Below are 20012 nucleotides of genomic sequence, written 5' to 3' on the forward strand. Positions count from 1 at the left end.
CCAGGAGGGACCCTGCCTTTCCACATTCATCATTGTCCGGGTGTAAAAAGCATTTGTTTCCACTGTAGCACAGCGTCTTATGATCTCCTCTAAAGGAGCATCTTTGTCTAATCCCCATATAATTCTTTTGCAAATCTCATTGGCATTTTCCTTAGCCAGATGTCTGGTCATTATTTCTGTAGCTGCATTTTCTCCAATAGTTCTTTTGACAGCAGTTTGCAAACGTCCCACAAAATCTGCAAAAGGTTCATTGGGACCTTGCTGTATTTTAGTGAAAGCCTCTCCGCGATCTTTCTGTCCAGGGAGGACACCCCAAGCTTTTATTGCAGCCTTAGCAATTTGTTCATATATTGTCATGGTATAATTAATCTGTTCCGAATTCTCTCCATACTGACCTTCACCAGCTAAGTGCTCAAAAGTGAATTGTGTGTTAACTCCTATTTCCAAATTGCATCTGACTTGAATTTTACATAATTCATGAAATTCCGCAAGCCATAATAAATTTTCTCCAGGTTCCAGGCATGTCCTTGCTATGGATTTCCAATCATTTGGGGTTAGGACTTCATAAGACAAACCATCTAGTAACATTTTAACATAAGCTGATGTAGCCCCATAAAGGGTACAACCTTTTTTCAAATCTTTAATTTTACTTAAATCTAAAGGTGCATATTTTCTCCTTTTATGGCCTACAGAGTCAATCTCTTCAATCACAGGATATGCATGTATAAAATCACTTATATCCTGTCCTTCTCTCTTAGCTTTAACCAATGCTTTTTCTAATCTTGTCATAGGCTTAGACTGCTTCACAGACAATTCTGTTTGTGTTTCTGCCTCTTCCTCTCCTCCTTCTTGCTCCACCCCTGAAGGGTTAATTGAGGGAGGAGATGGGAGGTGCTCCTGTTGCTGTTGCTCAGAATTGTACTTAACTTCATTGTTATCTGATTCATCCTTTTCACCTAGTTTAGTTGACACTTCCCCATTTTGCTCCTTCATCTCTTCCTTTAGAATAACATTTTTTAAAGCCATTTGGATTAAATTGTAGGTATGAATTGTATCTTTGGAAACTGAGTTTGGTCTGGAACCAAAGGGTAAAATGTCACAAAGGCAATTGTAGTGTTCACCTAATTGCTCTCCTACTAATTTCCACTCATCTGGATCCAATTCTTCTTCCAGAGAAAAAGAAGGACATATGACCTTCACAGTTCTTAAAAGTTCAGTAATCTCCTCTAAAATTATAATCAATCCTTGGCTTTTCATAACCTTGATGATGCTCTCTAAACATTTTCCTTGAACAGAAGGTGTTTGCCCCATTTCACTATAAGAGATTGCTGGTTTAGCCCTTAACAAGTTAAGTTCCTTATTTATTAGCACACTCACTTAATCTTTAACAAAGTTTCCTTGTTACTCACGGTTCTGGGTCAGAGAGACTGAGATCTGGATGGGAGGCTTTTCCACTGGAATCAGGACCGTGTCCGGGCACCAAATTGCGAAGGTCTGGTCTAGCTCCTCTTGTCAGGATAAGCAAAAGTCCTTGCCCCACGTGTGGACGCCAAATGTAGCGAGCTGTCATCTCCAAAAGCTGCCGGATCACTCTCTGGGAAGAGATCTGCTGTGTCTTCTACTCAAATCTCTCCGACAGATTCTTCTTCCTGTAGTGAACCGTTGTCTCCAGGTAGTTGCTGTTAACTCTTGTCCTTAGAAGTGACTTCCCTTCCTGCAGAGAGCCCCGTCAAGCCTGATGTAATGTAGAGTCTTCTTCTATCTCTGGGAGTCCTCTCTTTTATTCTCCCAGAGAATGGGCGTGGGATAATGCAAGGGCTTCTGGGAAGAACCACCTCAGCCAATGAGCCTGCTCCTTCCATCAAGTCAACCTGAGTTCTCACCTTGTAATTGTCCAACCTGAATTCTCACCTTGTCACTATCCAGACAACCCGAGTTCTCACTTAGTAATCCTAACAAGAAACATAATGAGAATTTATATTAGATTGATGATCAAAGCAAGGAAAAGAGAGGTGAGAAATGCAGGATACAGAATTTGAGTAAGTATTTACCATCTATTTCATTTAGAAATGCAATGATAGCCCATATAACTATAATACTCTAGAAGTAACATGTGCTCATTAATTTTCCTGGTTAATTCAGCATTAAATAGAAAAAAAAAAAAAAAAAAGATTTTCACTCCATCTTTTACCAGAGAACATATTTCTGAGTCTAGATATAACTTTTTTTTTTTTTTTAATCATTCAGAATTTTGTAAGGTAGTGATGAAGGAAACCAAAAAAATAGGTACATTGAGTAATGATAAGAAGTGTATGAAGATTCAAACCATTTGGTAATTCTGGGGAGGCAGAACAACATCCTAAATTTGAACAGACCTCTCTCAGATTTAGAAACTGAGCTGCCAGATAGTATAATCACCTTTCTAAAACATTGTATACATTGATCTTGGTAACTTTGTTTTGAGAGTAGAATCTATGACAGGGATTTCATTACTTCAGAATTGTCACTATTCCATAGCTGTACCTAGGTATTCAGAAAGGTTTGTTTTTTGGTTTTTTTTTTGTGCTTCTTATTTATGTTAATGTATTATAACGAACAATATTCCTTGTTCATTTTATACCACTGAACTACCTCAATTATTTTTATCTTTTCAGCATATACTATTTCAAACACTTCAAGGAAAAAATATCTTGAATTGTATCATTAGAGTCCTACTTTTCTGTCCTGAATTCAATTTAATCCCTGAATTATTTAACATTTAAATTTTCTCTCTTGTATAATAACCAACTTTAGCTCCATCAATTGATCTTCTTGTGATATGATTTTCAGTCAATTTATTAACTTAGTCGTCATTGTCTGGATAATCTCCAGATTATGGTATTATTTGGAAGTGTTTGTTGTGTGACACAGTGAGGTTATGATCAATCTTGAATACAAGCAGGACTGCATTATCCTTTCTAAAACTTAGGTCTGACCATTTATATCTTGCTAAAATTGTTCTATGAATTTTGAAAGGAGAAATAGACTATGTGAACATCTAGATATTGTTAATTCCCTGTGACTATAATTCAGGAAGAGGACTGATGAAATAGAGAATGTCAAGAGAATGATGACCAGACAGGTGAGAGACCTAGCTGCTTCTGCTACTGCTGCTGTTGATGTTTAATTTTCACTGTCTGTCCCTGATCCAATTAAGTGGAGAGGGAGATGAAAGGAAGGGTTTTTGGCAAAGATAATGGAGTTTCATTTAATTTCCTTCTCCGGCTCATTTTACAGATGGGAAAACTAAGGTAAACAGGGTTAAATGATGCTGTCAGGGTCACACAGCTAGTAAGCATCTGAGTCTGGATTTGATCTCAGGATTTCCTGACTTTATGTTCAGTGCTCTGTCTGCTACATGACTTAGCTGTCCCAATGGGACTTAGACATTATACTATACAAGGATTGATTCAAAGACCTAGATCCAAGAAAATTTGATAGGGAAAAGCATGGTAAATTCCTTCAAGTAGTTGAAGAAGCATTTGTTATATAACAACATACTGATGGATTTGGGAAAGAATGAGTTGTTCCTACCATGCTCCCCCAAATCCTAGATTCAGACATTATTATAAGAAAGGAAGCTGAGTTAGAGAGCTGGGGTAATTTGGTTTGATTTTGCTACCAGGTGGAATGATCTAAGGGCATATATACATATAAATACATATATATATATATATACATATATATTTGTACAAGAAGAATATGGAGGCAGTTTTAGGAATTGTGGTGGAGAGAATTCCTAAAATCTCAAAGAACCTACTTACTGGTTGTTTTCTGCTTCCTTGCTAGTGACTTTTATCTGTTATTATCTTTCCAAATCACTTTAATTCCCTTGGAACACACTTGAAACAGGGGATATTTTATACACACACAAACATGTTTATATACATATAAGCAAAAGTACAGTTTATTTAAACTCAGATTCTGGGATATACCTTACATCATATATACAATATTATCCAGACAACATAGACTTGTTTTGTATGTTCTTTAAGGGAAGAACACACACTCACTCATACAGGCTTATTTATTTTTAAATAATTCTTCCACTTTTAAGCTTTTTGCATATATGCTTTGAAGCAATAGAAACACAGATATGAGAATAAATGATATAGAGATATATGTGTAGGTATGTATTTATTTACATATATATGTAGAGGCTAGATATATATTCATATAACAAAAACAAAAAATGGAAATGGTAGAATTAAAATAACAAGGTTTGCTGTTCCTTCAAGGACAGAGTGGATGCAATCAGCGTTGAGATATTTCACACTAGTTTAACCTTCAATTGTCACTTTTTTTTAGATTCCCTCATGGGGTGTTTCATGAACCTTCTTTATAGATGAGGTGTTTGCTTTTCTTTGTGTTTGCTTTATTCACAGACACACTGTAGCTCTCCACAAAGCATCCCATTTCATATGGCCTGGTTGTGAAATAAAGAATCATTTTGATCATCTGTTCTAATCAAGGAGAGAAGCTCCATTCTGCACAAAGACAAATTATAAAGGCTATGAAGAGAACTCAAAGATGACTCAAAAACAAATTAAAAATTAATGACAAGCAAAATCAAATTCCTTTTGTGGCCAATATTCTTCCACCTGCACATCACTATAAAAGCCATCACAGAGAGAAACACATTAGTTTCTAATTTAAAGTGACTTCCTCTAAGAAAATAATCGCTAAACCTCTAATGACATTTCTCTGACAACTTTCTAATCCTTACGAGTTGCTGTTAGATGTATCCAGCCAATTCTTTTTCCATTCTAGTCCTCACTAGATTATTTTAAGGAAATGTAAAAGCTATATTCTGTGAGAAGAAATCTAAACTTTTAAAATCACATCTAATAATAAGATCTCACAGCACATAGCAATACAAATCACACCTGCTGGCATTACTTTTGTCATTTACAACTGATGGCATCAATTACTCCAAAGCAATAATAAAGAATAACAACCAGACAAAATGGTTGTATAGACATTTTCCCTTAACATAATCCAACCTACTTCATAACAGAACACCTAGGTCGTGTTATTATGGCTTTTCCCTGCCACTTAACTATGCTATAATCAGTGTCATAATATGTCATGTAGAGCTAGTCATTTGTTTGTATTTTAAGTTTATTCAGGTACATTTAAAAAAAAAGTTCCAAAAGCAAAATGTTAATGGTTATGTTTAAGTTCACTTCTTCCTTGTATATTGTTCATTTTTCAGAACCTTTGCTTTTTAGGGACTCCCCTGGCTCTTGATTTTTGATCTCCTGTTATACTGCTTCTTCTTAATCAGTTCACATTTTTCTCATGAACTGATCCTACCTAAGGGGCTCAAATTGAACAAATCTAGGAGACACAATGAGCTCAGAATTAAATTTATTGTTATTAATCAAGGTTCATTTGTGATTCTTAGAATTACAAAGCACTTTTGTCACTGAAATCTGATAAAGGAGTATGATGAAGGAATATGGTCAATATTACCCCAATTTTACAGATAAGGAAACTGAAACTAACATTACAGATACTTGCCTACAATTGTTTACCTATTAAAGTGCAATTAATGTTTTTTCCATGTCCTTTTTAGTGACCAGTTCAGCCCACTACTGCTCAGAGATATATGGTGTGTTCAGGGAGAACCAATACCTCTGGTGTGAGTGCTTGCAGATCCCTTTTAAGGGTTGCTCATCCTGTTTTGATATCCATCTTTCTTCCAGCTCTCATCTTTAGCTCCAAGAAATAGTGCCAGGCACAGTGACCACATTTCAGTGAAACCAGCTTAGCAGACTGGCTAAACCAGGTTTAAGGTAACTGACTGGACTTCAAACCATCAGTGAGTAAAAGGTTTGTCTACCTTTTGAAGGCTTCTCATGGTGGAATGAACAAGTAAGCACAATGTGTCCCAGTGAACACAAAGACAAAGCATAGAGCTTGCTCTAGACATTGAAGCTTCCATGGTCATTCATTGCATACTAGGCCATTGCCATTTATTTTGATTTTTATTCTGTCACTGGATTTCAATGACTTTGGAGAAGGAAATAAAGTTGATGACTTACATCCAATTCATCCAGGAATCAATACATCATCTGTGATGTCATTGTACCTCTTTGAAATTGAAAGAATAACAACAATTATGACCAACAATGCTCATATAACCTTATTTGGTTATTTGAATACTATAAAATCATATTAATATTACTTTAAAATTAACAAAATATGAGAGGTAGAATTGACTTTAGAAAACATTCTTATATCTTAGAATATTTGTCATTGAAAGAGACTCAGAAAAGATTTTGAGAATATAAAATGTCAGATGCAGAAAGAGCCTAAGCATTTTAAACAATTTAGAATATTAGTGTTTTAGATATCATATGCTATACTGTAAAGATTAAGTAAAATCAAGAGAAAAACAAATTCAACTCCAAGATTTGACACTTTTCAGATGAATTAATCTAGGAAAGACTTTTATCCTTTATGCATCTTGGTTTCTGTTTCTGTAAAATGGAGAATGTGGTATTACATTTTTTCTTTTTTTTTTTTTTTCAGGTTTGTTCTCAGGCATTAAGTTTGCAAGCCCGATAGAAATGTAATTTATCTTAATAGGGAAAGAAACCTTAAAGTATTGTAGAATCTTCTTCAGGTAGTATATGTGGGGTTTTTTTGTTTGTTTGTTTGTTTGTTTGTTTGTTTTTGCTAAAGCATTTGGGGTTAAGTAACTTGTCCAGAGTCACACATCTAGGAAGGGTTAAGCGTCTGAGTCCAGATTTGACAGATTTGAATTCCTCCAGAATTGAAGTCCTGATTTCAGGGCTGGTGCTCTATCCATTTCACCACCTAGCTTCCCCAATTTGTTACTTCCCTTCTAATCTTGTTTGCATTAGTATTGTTTGTACAGAAACTTTTTAGTTTGATGTACTCAAAATCTTCTATTTTGTGATCAATAATGATCTCTAGTTCTCCTATGGTAATAAATTCTTTCCTCCACCACAGGTCTGAGAGGTAAACTATTTTCTGTTTCTCTAATCTATTTATTATCTCATTCTTTATGCCTAGGTCATGGACCCATTTTAATCTTATCTTGGTATATGGTGTTAAGTGTAGATCCATATCTAATTTCTGCCATACTAATTTCCAGTTTTCCCAACAGTTTTTTCCAAATAATGAATTTTTATCCCTAATGTTGGTATCTTTGGGTTTGTCAAAGACTAGATTGCTATAGATGTACCCTTTTTGTCCTTTGTATCTAATCTGTTCCACTGATCTACCGGTCTATTTCTTAGCCAGTACCAAATGGTTTTGGTGACTGCTGCTATATAATATAGCTTTAGATCAGGTACACTTAGACCACCTTCCTCTGATTTTTTTTTCATTAGTTCCCTTGCAATTCTAGACCTGTTATTCTTCCATATGAATTTTGTTGTTATTTTTTCTAGGTAATTAAAATAATTTCTTGGGAGTCAGATTGTATAGCACTAAATAAATAGATTAGTTTGGGGAGTATTGTCATCTTTATTATATTCGCTCAGCCTATCCAAGAGCACTGAATGTCTTTCCAATTATTTAAATCTGATTTTATTTTTGTGGCAAGTGTTTTGTAATTTTTCTCATATAATTCCTGACTATTCTTTGGTAGATGGATTCCCAAATACTTTATACTCTCAACATTGGTTGGAATGGAATTTCTCTTTGTATTGCTTGCTGTTGCATTTTGTTGGTGATATATAAAAATGCTGAGGATTTATGTGGATTTATTTTGTATCCTGCCACTTTGCTCAAATTCTGAATTATTTCTAATAGCTTTTTAGCAGAGTCTTTGGGGTTCTCTAAGTATACCATCCTGTCATCTGCAAAGAGTGATAGTTTGATTTCCTCATTTCCTACTCTAATTCCTTCAATTTCTTTCTCGGCTCTTATTGCCCAGGCTAACGTTTCTAGTACTATATTGAATAGTAATGGTGATAGTGGGCAAACTTGTTTCACTCCGGATCTTACTTGGAAAGGTTTCAGTTTATTTCTATTGCATATTATGTTTATTGACAGTCGTAAATATATGCTCCTGATTAGTCTAAGGAATAGTCCATTTATTCCTATACTCTCAAGACTTTTTAGTAGGGATGGATGTTGGATTTTGTCAAATGCTTTTTCTGCATCTATTGAGATGACCATAGGGTTTTTATTAATTTGATTATTAATATGGTCAATTATACTAATAGTTTTCCTAATATTAAACCAGCCCTGCATTTTTGGTATAAATCCTACTTGATCACAGTGTATTATCCTGGGGATGATTTTATGAAGTCTTTTTGCTAATATCTCATTTAATATTTAAGCATCAATATTCATTTAGGAAATTGGTCTATAATTTTCTTTTTCAGTTTTCGATCGACCTGGTTTTCGATCAGTACCATGTCTGTGTCATTCCTTCATTCCCTATTTTTTCAAATAGTTTATATAGCATGGGGGCTAATTGTTCTTTAAATGTTTGGTAGAATTCACATGTAAATCCATCTGGTCCTGGGGATTTTTTCCTGGGGAGTTGATTAATAGCTTTTCTTTTTTCTTTTTCTGAAATGGGACTATTTAAGCAATTTATCTCCTCTGTTAATCTAGGAAGCCTATATTTTTGGAGGAAGTCATCCATTTCACTTACGTTATCAAATTTATTGGCATAAAGTTGGGCAAAGTAACTCCTTATTATTTCTCTAATTTCCTCTTCATTGGTGGAAAGATCCCCCTTTTCATTTGTAAGACTAACAATTTGATTTTCCTCTTTCTTTTTTTCTGATCAGATTTACTAAAGGTTTATCTATCTTATTGGCTTTTTCATAAAACCAACTGTTGGTTTTATTTATTAATTCAATATTTTTTTATTTTTTTACTTACATTTTTAATTTCTCCTATTAATTTTAGAATTTGAAGTTTAATATTTGGTTGGGGGGCGTTTAATTTGGTCTTTTTCTAGCTTTTTAAGTTGCAAACCCAATTCATTGATCTTCTCTTTATTTTATTCAAGTAAGCCTCTAAAGATATAAAATTTCTCTTTATTACTGCTTTAACTGCATCCCACAAATTTTGGTATGATGTCTCATTGTTGTCATCATCTTGGGTGAAATTATTAATTGTTTCTATAATTTGCTGTTTCACCCAGTCATTCTTTAACATGAGATTATTCAGTTTCCAATTACTTTTTGGTCTATTTACCCCTAACTTCTTACTGAATCTAGCTTTTGTTGCATTGTGATCTGAGAAGAAGGCATTTATTATTTCTGCCTTCCTACATTTAATTTTGAGATCTTTATGTCCTAATATATGGTCAATTTTTGTATAGGATACATGAACTGCTGAGAAGAAAGTATATTCCTTTCTATTGCCATTCAGTTTTCTCCAAAGGTCTATCATACCTAGTTTTTCTAATGTTCTATTTACTTTTTAAATTTCTTTCTTATTTGTTTTGTGGTTTGATTTGTCTAAATCTGAGAGTGCAAGGTTGATATCTCCCACTATTATAGTTTTACTGTCTATTTCTTCTTGCAATTCTAAGAGATGTGTTTCTTAAAATGTACAAAAAAAAATAAAATGGAAAAAGATTTTCCAAAAAAGCAAACAACTAACCAAAGAGTCAATAGCCTTAAATTATATTTCATGTTGCATGACAATTGAAAACAACTTCTCACAACAACAACAATAACCACAACCTTTTCATATCTTCTTTAAGTCCTTTTGATATTTTAATCTTATAGATTTTAATTTATTTCTTCATTCCTTCTGTTTTTCTTTCTCTTCTCTTCTCTTCTCTTCTCTTCTCTTCTCTTCTCTTCTCTTCCTTCCTTCCTTCCTTCCTTCCTTCCTTCCTTCCTTCCTTCCTTCCTTCCTTCCTTCCTTCCTTTCTTCCTTCCTTTCTTCTTCTATCTTTCCTTCCTTCCCTTTTTCCTTCCTACAATTTGTAAGATTTATATATTGTTTCTCTATTTAGTCTTACTTCATACTATATCAATTCTGTTTTATTCCTATAGTTTTATAAATTTTTCATATTCATCATTTCTTATAGTATATTATCATATTGATAAAACATTCTGGAATCAATGGGTGACATATTGTGTTTCCTGTCAATTGTTTGGTATCTATAAAATTTAACTGATAGATTTTGAAGATAATTTTCTAGCCCAGAACTATGATAGAAAGAAAATTTTATTTCAGTAGAGATTTCCTTCTAATGAACATTATTAGTGCCAAGCAAACTCCCAAAATGAAGTCCCAAAAGAGCTAGACATAAGTGCAACATAACTCAACAACAAATCTTTAGGGGTATGAAGGCAAAAGCAAAATTATTTCAGTTTTAAACAAAAGAACACATACATGCATGTGTATTACATATGTTGCTATTTTTCTTGTCTTATCACATCCAATTCTTCATGTCCCCATGTAGGGTTTTCTTGACAAAATTACTAGAGTGATTTCCTTCTCCAGTTCATTTTATAGATGGGGAACCTGAGTTAAACAAAGTTAAGCAATTTTCTCAGCATCACTAGTAAGTGTCTGATGCTATATTTGAACTCAAAAAGATGAATATCCTGACTTAAGGTCTGGCACTCTACTGTGCCATGTCGATGCCAATATATATGTATATTACAAACATATAAAGGTGTGTATATATATATATGTGTATATACATATATGTATTCATACAAATATATGTGGGGGTGTAACACTAATTGCTAGGAGAGGCAATGGGGATGGATTTAAAATAGAAGCCTATGACTGAAGACAACTTTGCAGATAAGTACTGACTCTAGGAGTGAAACATGATGATCAGTGAATTCCAGACATAATAGACAGACTATGCAATATTATGGAGTTGAAGATGGGATATTGTTTATGAGGAACAATATATAGATTAATTTGTCTGGACCATTTATATGCATAGAACACTAGTGTGGAATAAGTCTGGATTCAGATTGTAAAAGGTATTGTATGTGAAACTGAATTATTTTATATTTTCCTAGTAGCAATAATAATCTATTGGAGCTTTTTTGTCACAAGAATTATAAGCTTAGAACTGTGATTTAAGAGTACTGCTTTGGCAGTTGTGTGAAAGTTAGATTGAATAGAAGAGTGATTTGAGATCAACAAAGATTTGAGATCATTTTTAAGGGGGAACAATGTAATTGAAGTAAAGTGTTTTCTATCTAACCAGTAAGAAGAGACAATGGTAAAACCTTTGATAAAATTCTCCACAATACTTTGATATAGGTCTCCTCCAGACTTAGATTCTTATCAGATGGAGAATGATGAGTCAAGGATGACTCAAAAGTTGCAAGCTTTTATGTGTGCAGGAATAGTGGGTCTCCTGTTATAAATAAAAATATATTCTATGGGAGTAATATTATCTTTTTGTCAGGAAGATAATAAATGCTGTTTTAGGCATAGGTTTGAGATATTTGTGGGCCAACTAGTTTTGTCTAGTAGTCACTTGTGTGAAACTAGAGGTCAAGAAAGTCCAGTTAGATAAATTAATTTGTTATCCATATAAATACAAATGATAATTGAACTCATAGGAGTTGATAGGCTCACTGAATGAGAATACATAAAGAAAGAGAGTGCAGAATTGATGCTGTAGTACAGTTATCCTTTTTTTTACATTGCAGGGTTTAAGAGCAATTAAATTCCTTGCCATCTAGAAAATATCCATATATAATTTTTTGCCCTCCCTTCATACTAGAGAAGAAATCTGAATTTTTCTTTTGTGTGGTGTTTACAATACCTTAATGCAAAATATGAGTTAAGTATTAGGTCATAAGCAAAATAATATGAGATATAAAAAACTTGAGATGCAAAGATAACTGAGATGAATGTAAGATATCACTTGAGAGACTGCCATAAATATGTTTGACATCTCCAAACCAGTGCACACAACTGCAGTTCTTTTATCACAAATAAAATTTGAAGGGAAATATATATATATATATATATATAGCTGTTCTTTTATGTTATCAAACATTAAAATATATACTGCAAGATAATAATATACATAATAACATATTTTATGCATTTTGAGCTACTAAACTTTTAAAGATATTTCTACTTTTCTGGACTTTTATCATCTACTGACTTTTGTGTTCTTTTTACAAACTTTAACTTTTTATGTATTTTAACTTTAAAAGATAAATTGTATATATTTATGACATTAAAAGATAAAATATGTTGATATACAATAGTATACATATATTTTATGTATTTCTGAGTTTCTAAACTCTTTTCTGCATCATCTATGACTTCAACAAAACTCTCCCTTAAATTTAAATTTAATGTTTATGCTGACCCCTGATCTATCAAAATTGTAATGGGGAAAATCACTCTGTAAAAGGGAAAACAGTATGCACACTGTTAAGTACAGTGGTATATGAAATTCAGCAAACTGAGAAGGAACTGTCCAAAGGAAGGGCCCAAACCATTTGAGTGTTACATCATTAAACAAAACTAAAGAGGAGTGAACATCTAAGAAGAATAGGTGATACACCATATCATACACTACAGGGAATTAAAGAGATACACACAATAAAGGGACTGAGTTTTGTCTGTTCTTTAATTTTCTAATAACTTGCTTCTCATTATTAGGGTCCCTTCTCAATTATGCTTCACTTTCAGTACATGTTCTGTTCATCTTTTGTTATTTTTTCATGGGTTCAAAGTCATGTTTCAAAACATTGTCAATCCTAGCCAATGATGACCCTTATGTACCTAGAAGAATATACTGAGTGAGCTGGAAAACTTTTTTGTGATGTTTTATTTTCCGTAAAGAGAAAGGGACAGTGAAAGTGCAAGGTAATCATAAAATACCCTAGATTTGGTAGCAAACATATTTCTACAAGTTGTTGTTCTTAGAATATATAAGACTTCTTACTACTGCTTTTATCTCTATAATACTTTTTGAGTCACCTACAATTTTTATTATTTTTGATGAAATTCAGATAGATAAGGTATATTTCCTTCTCCTTCCATTTTTTTTTCTCCAATGATAATAGCTATTTCAAAGGCTAGAGTTAAAAACCCTTCATCAGAAAAGAGGAATGATTGATTAACAAGGATATAATCAAATAAGTTATTTGGAGAATAGGAAGATTATGTCAGATGTAATAAAACTGAGCAAAGCCATGAGGGAAAAAAGTAGCAATAAGTCCCAATGTAATAGCATAAAGATTCCTTGGAGATAAATATTTGTAATGTAATTATAGGTCTGTCATCCCCACCACTATAATTTAGTGTCAATCACCACTCAAATGATAAGGTCTTATTTTCAGAGGTTTATAAATCTCATATGTTACAATTATTTCCCTGATGAATATCTATAGACATGGATGTACAATCTCCAATGTGTGTGTGTGTGTGTGTGTGTGTGTGTGTGTGTGTGTGTGTGTGTGTGTATGCATAATAGGAATCAACAGTGGTTTATTTGCTTGGTTTAGCAATAGCTATAGAAACGAAACTATGTTCTATATGGCAAAGAAAATGGACATTTAAGTCAGAAGTCAGGAATTCAAGACTAGATTCTTCCATTTCCTAGGTGGGAGAAGATAGAAGTGGCCCACATCTCAACAATGTTCAAATTTTTATTTCAAGAAATGAAAGTAAACATAATTATGCTATAAATCTAATATGGTTGAAAAAAAAAACCTTTGAAAACATGAAAATCCCATGTATTCATTCTAGGCTTTAAGTTTTCTGAAGAAAGTAGAGGAATTGAGAGCTCCTCATTATTGAATATAAAGAACATTATAAGAATGGCTGAAATACAGATATAGTGCATATATGAGTGAGTGAATATGAAGATACAATTGCCTATATGAGAATTCAGAAATCAGAATGATGATAAAAAAATATGAGACTTGAACAAGTGTTATTTTGGGCAATATCAGGTGAAGGTGACAAACCGATATTATGGAAATGGTACTACATCCAACAATATTCTTAACCTTCCATATTCTGCTATGAGTTGCAGGAGATGAAGTATCCTATATTTCAATGAGTTTGACCCATAACTTTCCCAGTGCAGAGAGAAGCGAGGGAACAAGGTATGAGGATATAGACTTCAGGAGAGAACTTACATTATTAGAAGGCTCTGGTTCCAGGTGAGAGAGTAGGGTGATGAGGACAAGATTACATTTGGCATGAATTTTGCACTACTATGAATATCATGAAAAAAAAATATTCACCTAGATTTGTATCTTGTGCCAATATGCAAACTATGTCATCATATTTACCACTCTTCATGGAGGATTTTGAAAGATAAGAAAGCTAAAGGGCTTAGATGGTTAGTTGTTTGAATAGTAAAGGAGTGTGATTGATCATATGGTTACAATCATAAACTTAAAAAGCTGGAAGGCAACTTCCATTTAAGCCTTACGGGAGTGGATGTAGAAAAGAGAGCATTTTCAGACAGTGCTTCTTCTCTGCCTCCTCCACTGGATGAAGAGCAAGTTGCTTTAGTCTAGCTTTTCTGGATATAAATAAGCCCATCTGTCCATTAATGTCATTCTGTGTTGTCTTGCTTGATCATGCATATTTGGCAAAGGGTTCCTGTTTTAATTTTCAACATGAAACAGGAAGAAAGAGAAAATAAATTTATTAATTTGGAGAAAATGACAAATCAGCATGGACTATGAAACAGGAAGAATGGGAAAATACATTTATTAATTTGTGGGAAAATGACAAATCAGCATGGACTATCCAATGGTTATTTCTCATTCTGTATATGTGACCAGCCCATCTTTTTTTCAATCGCATATTTCTTTGATTTGATTTATTCTATTTTTTCTCTCTTGATTCTGAGTTAAATATGTATTGTAGCTTGTCTCCACTACTATCTTTTTTTTTTTGTAATTCTCAATTTCATTTATTTGAAAACCATAGAGTACAATGACTATATATATATATATATACACATATATACATATATGTGTATATATATATATATGAAGATACAGATACCATACATACATACTCACATATATTGTGTATATGTGTGTGTAAATATATATATATATATATATATATATATATATATATATATATATATATATATATATATATATATATATATATATGTAAATGTATGTATATATATTCTCCTCCAAAAACAGAGAAAATGGTGTTCAGTTAGAATTAAGGGATCACTAGTTAATTTGTAATCAACACTTTCATTATGAATTATGAACATTTAGAAGACAGGAGAAGACATGAAATATAGGCATTGAATAAAGGCATCAAAAAACAAAACAAATAATTTTAAAAAGAATAAAGAGCACTTTTCTCAGTTTAACTAAAGATAGGTACATTATAATATAATAGTAAGAATGGTAGGGACTTGTAAAGCCTTTTTTAAGGCTGAAGTAGAGGGGTCTGTTTTTGTATTCAAGAGAAAGGAACCAGTAGATAGGAACGAATTAAATATTAAAGAAAGGGATGGCACTGAGAGTAATCTCATGGAGAAGCTATGAGAGTATTGAATCAAAGTCTCACATAAAAGGTTTGGCCTTCGGGAAAAAAAAGCCTTTTATTTTCTATTTAAATTTTTATGATGAACTTGACAAACAAACAAACAAGAATATTTCCAAATAAAATCTATTTATGTACAACTTGCTTTAGTTTTAAAACTATATACCAATATTATTCTACTTTTCTGTCTGAATTTTTCTGCTCTTTAGTATATTTGTGTTGCATTGATTTTCTCTTTTGCTTCACTCTATCTCCTCTCCACTCCCATTAACTGCCTTTCCTTATAACCATAAGAATGTCAAATGAAACAAATTAACAAATTAGTTATGTCTAAAATGTATATCTTTTCTGTGCCTAAGATCTACACCAAAGGTGTCAAAGTGTATCCCAAGCAGCCTTGAAAAGTCCTCAGAGCTCTCAGTATCAGTATAACACTAAGTAAGAAATATTTTAACAAAATAAATAAAAATATCATTTCAAAAAATTTGAAAGGTATCTAGAAGTTGTTGTCTCTAATGTCTTCATTTTATAGTTAAGGAAACTGAAGTCCACAAAGGTATAATAATTTATCCAAAGTAACCAAATTAGTGTCCCTAGCTTCCTTCATGGTTTAATTTAAATCATTTCTGCAAGAGTTCTTTGCCTATCCCCCAAGGTGCTATTGCCTTTCTTCACTCAGATTGGCTTTCCTTACATTAAAATGATTAAATGTCCAGTATTTACATGCCTTCTCCCTCCTGTTCCTCTAAACCCCCCTCCCCCCACCCCAGTATTCTGTACAGAAGAGCAGGGATTTTGTTGTGTCTTTTTTATGTCCCTAATGATTGGCCCAGTGCTTGGTATTTAATAAACACCTAATAAATTCTTGTTGAGAAAAATAGCTGGATTTAATATACACCCTCTAAAGTAACTACTTTGAAAAATTGAAGAAACAAAGTTCCTCAGGTGTTGTAAGTCCTGTTATCTCAGTATCAAAGAGTAAGTGTGTATATATCAGAAATATCAAAAAAACAAAACAAAACAATAATGACCTATTGTTTTGTAATTTCTTCCTTGCCCACCTCTTTTGAACAGTAACATTGATAAAGTAGGTCATTGTACACAATGGTTTCTTTTCTTTGTGGTCCATGTGCATTTCCTTACCACATACTTTACTCACATCTGTTTACTGATAGCTCATCTAGTGCTTTTCTCCCAAAGGATTACTAAGATTTGTACAAGCACAAACAGACATACCAAGGACACACAAATCTGTAATAAAGGTACTGCAATAGTATTAAAGAGAAACTTTAATCAGGAAAGAGGTTCTTAATAACAATGCACAATTATAATTAAAATTTTGCTGTATAATAATAACTAAGAAATTGTGATTTACAGAGAATTGTCAACATGTATGATTAGATTCACCAGAGTGCCCATCAACTAGTACGTGGTGTTCATTTTGTCCCTCATTTTTTCATTGGCTTAGATGAAACATAATTTACACTAGTTTTAAACAATGTATTGATATCTTTTTGTTTTATAACACCTTTCTAAAGCTATATTCCACTACTTTGATCTATTCAGTGAATTATCCTTTTGGGGAGGAAAAAACAAACAACAACAAAACTGAAAAGAAAAGGAAAGAGAAGGGAAAGGAAAAAAGGGGAAGGCAAAGAAAGAAGGTGGAAGTGGGAGGCATTTGAAGAAAATAAATCATGGACAAGTGTTTGGTATTCTATAGTTATAGTATTTTTTCTATGGTGAATGAGAAAAATGCATTTCCTTAGCTCTTTTCTTGTACTAAGCTTCATGGCAATTATGATGTCAATGTCACCTTGTCATGCTTTTGTTTCTTTTATTTATATTGTTATGAAGTTGTTACATGACTTCATGTGGGTGAAAGGAATATTCAAGTAGGACAAGAAACTCTGATATGAGAGTTTGTTTATTTCATTTTTAGAGATCCTTGTCCACCTTTGGTATCTACATGGCTTTAAATTCTATGATTCCAAAAAGCTATAGCAAATATAGCAGTAATTTCTAATAGAACATCTTGGCAGGCTGATTAGACCAGATTGTGGATAACTGACAGGAATCAATCTAGTTAGTAAGTTTGATGTTTACCCCAAACATGTAAACAAACATAAAGATTTCCCCCAGCATAATAGGCAAATGTGAACAATTTGTTCTGATAACCACAAAGCAGCTAAAGCAAGTTCAATAGAGGTCTTATAATTTGGTTATATGTTAGAGAAATCAAAGTCATCCACTGTATCCTGGATTGTTGCTGTTCATCTTTATTTTTTGTTTTGCCATTGTAATTGGATGACTCTTGAAGAGATTGATGACTGTACAATTCTGCTTCACTTAAATCCAAATATATTTGTGAAATCCCATATCTAGTCTCTATCAATCAATTTATCATCTATTAATCTATCTATATTTTACTGTTTCTACTAAGTTGATATTGTACAAATTTACTCAAGACTTTCCATGTTTCTTTGAATTCTTCATAGATATTTTTCTGTTGCACTGAAATATGTCATTGTATTTCCATGTCACAATGTCTTTAGCTATTTCCCAGTAAACAAATATAAGAGATGATCTTTTCTTATCAAATATGTAGATGGGACTGTACTGGGAAGGATACTTACATTGGATGGCAGAGGTAAGATCCAAAATGACCTGGGTAAGCTGTGAAAATGTGTTAAATGTAGTCAGATGAAATTTAACAGATATAAATACCAAGTCACAAATATGCGATGAGCAAACAGTTAACTGCAAACATATGAGTTGAAGAAATAGGTGAGAACAATTTGTCAAAAAATGACTTGAAGATGAATGGTTTAGTGGAATGAATGTTCAATAGGAGTCCTCATTTTGTCATAGAAGCCCAAAATTCTAGTGCAATTTTCATTATCAAAGCATAATATACATTATATCTTAGAAGGTGATTGTCATTTGTCCTTTGTACTGGTGAGAATACAGACAGATTTATCTAGACAATTCTTGACATTGAAATTTAAAAATGAAAGGGAAAAATATTGATCATGGTAAGAGGAAGACAATCACAATCATGAAAGGTCTTAAAAGCATGCTAAATGAGCTTTGGCTAGGGAAAAACATTAAACAAAAAATAAGAATAATCAAAATAAAATAAAAGCCTAGAATTATTAATCTACTGTGGAGAAGATGAGTTGGAAAGACATGATAGTTATTCTATGCTATCTGAAGACCATTTCTTGTTCGTATTTAGAGGATAAAATTAGGAATTAGTGGTAATTACATAGAGTCTGATTTGAAATTTGCATGGTGATGGGAGCAAGGAGCTTTCTAAAAACTGAAGTTATCCAAAGGTAAAATGGTCTGCCTCAGTAACTGTATTCTTCTTTATTGTGATTCCTTAAAGAGAACCAACATGATTTTTAACAAGTTTACATAGGATATTCTGGTTTAGCTATAGTTTGAAATGGATCAGTTCTTAAGAACTCTTCCAATTCCAAGATTCTATCTACTTTAGTTGCCATGAGGAAAGTCTTACCAATGATACGACTAATTTTAAAGGCAGATGCATCAGTGACAAGCTAGGATTATTTCCCTTGTGTCTAAGGGGCAGGCATAGAAGTGTCATATCTAGACTAAAATGCAGAACTTTTGGATAAGTGAACAGAGCAGGTGATTAATTGCATAGCAGCACCACCTTCACATTTAGTGAAGAGAAAGAAAAAACACTTAGTATATCGATTCAAAATGCCATGAGTTCTATACTTGATCTGGCTCCTGAGAAATAAGAAAGGGGATTTTTATGAAGTTCACACAATCTGGAGGCCAAGTGTAGAATTTTCCTTTTAGCTCTCACTTGATAATTATATATAAAGTAAGACAATCATTTATCATGAAGGCACTGAAATTGATAGTGACAACTGATAGATGAGGAAAAAGACAGAGCTATAAAAGGTATCCAAATATTACTAAATTACAACACTGAAAAAATAGAAATAAAGTGTTCCTGATCATGACCCTGAGTCTTCAGGAAATGATTTGCTTTGCTTTTGTTCTCTCTTTGAGATGACTTGTAAGTGAATAATTCTTTTTAGAGAGTCTCATATTTACAATGTTTAAATAAAATGAAGTTATAAACTTAAATCTATAAACATTAGCTATTCTATAAAAGTCACCAGTAGGAGAAACGCATATATGGGGAGCAGTTTATTCTCTAGTTAAGTAGTGATGTCTCTTGAAGTGGTTTTTAAGTAGTCAATTCTTCTGTAATAGCTCAAGTCTCCTTACCAAACCCACTGCTATGTCAAGTATAAATTAAAATGAAGGTAAACTGAAGCACAGAGTTCCAAGAATTTTAAATTTATTAATAAAGCACAAATTCAACTATGAATAGGAAGAACTCAGCTTCCTTAGCAAAGCTAAGCTGCTGAATGAAGGTAATAGCTTTCTTTGTAATTTCGAGGAGTAGAAGAGGAACCATAGGACTTCATATTCAGAAAACAATT

This window comes from Sminthopsis crassicaudata, chromosome 2 (assembly GCF_048593235.1).
Source record: "Sminthopsis crassicaudata isolate SCR6 chromosome 2, ASM4859323v1, whole genome shotgun sequence".
Taxonomy (NCBI): Eukaryota; Metazoa; Chordata; class Mammalia; order Dasyuromorphia; family Dasyuridae; genus Sminthopsis; species Sminthopsis crassicaudata.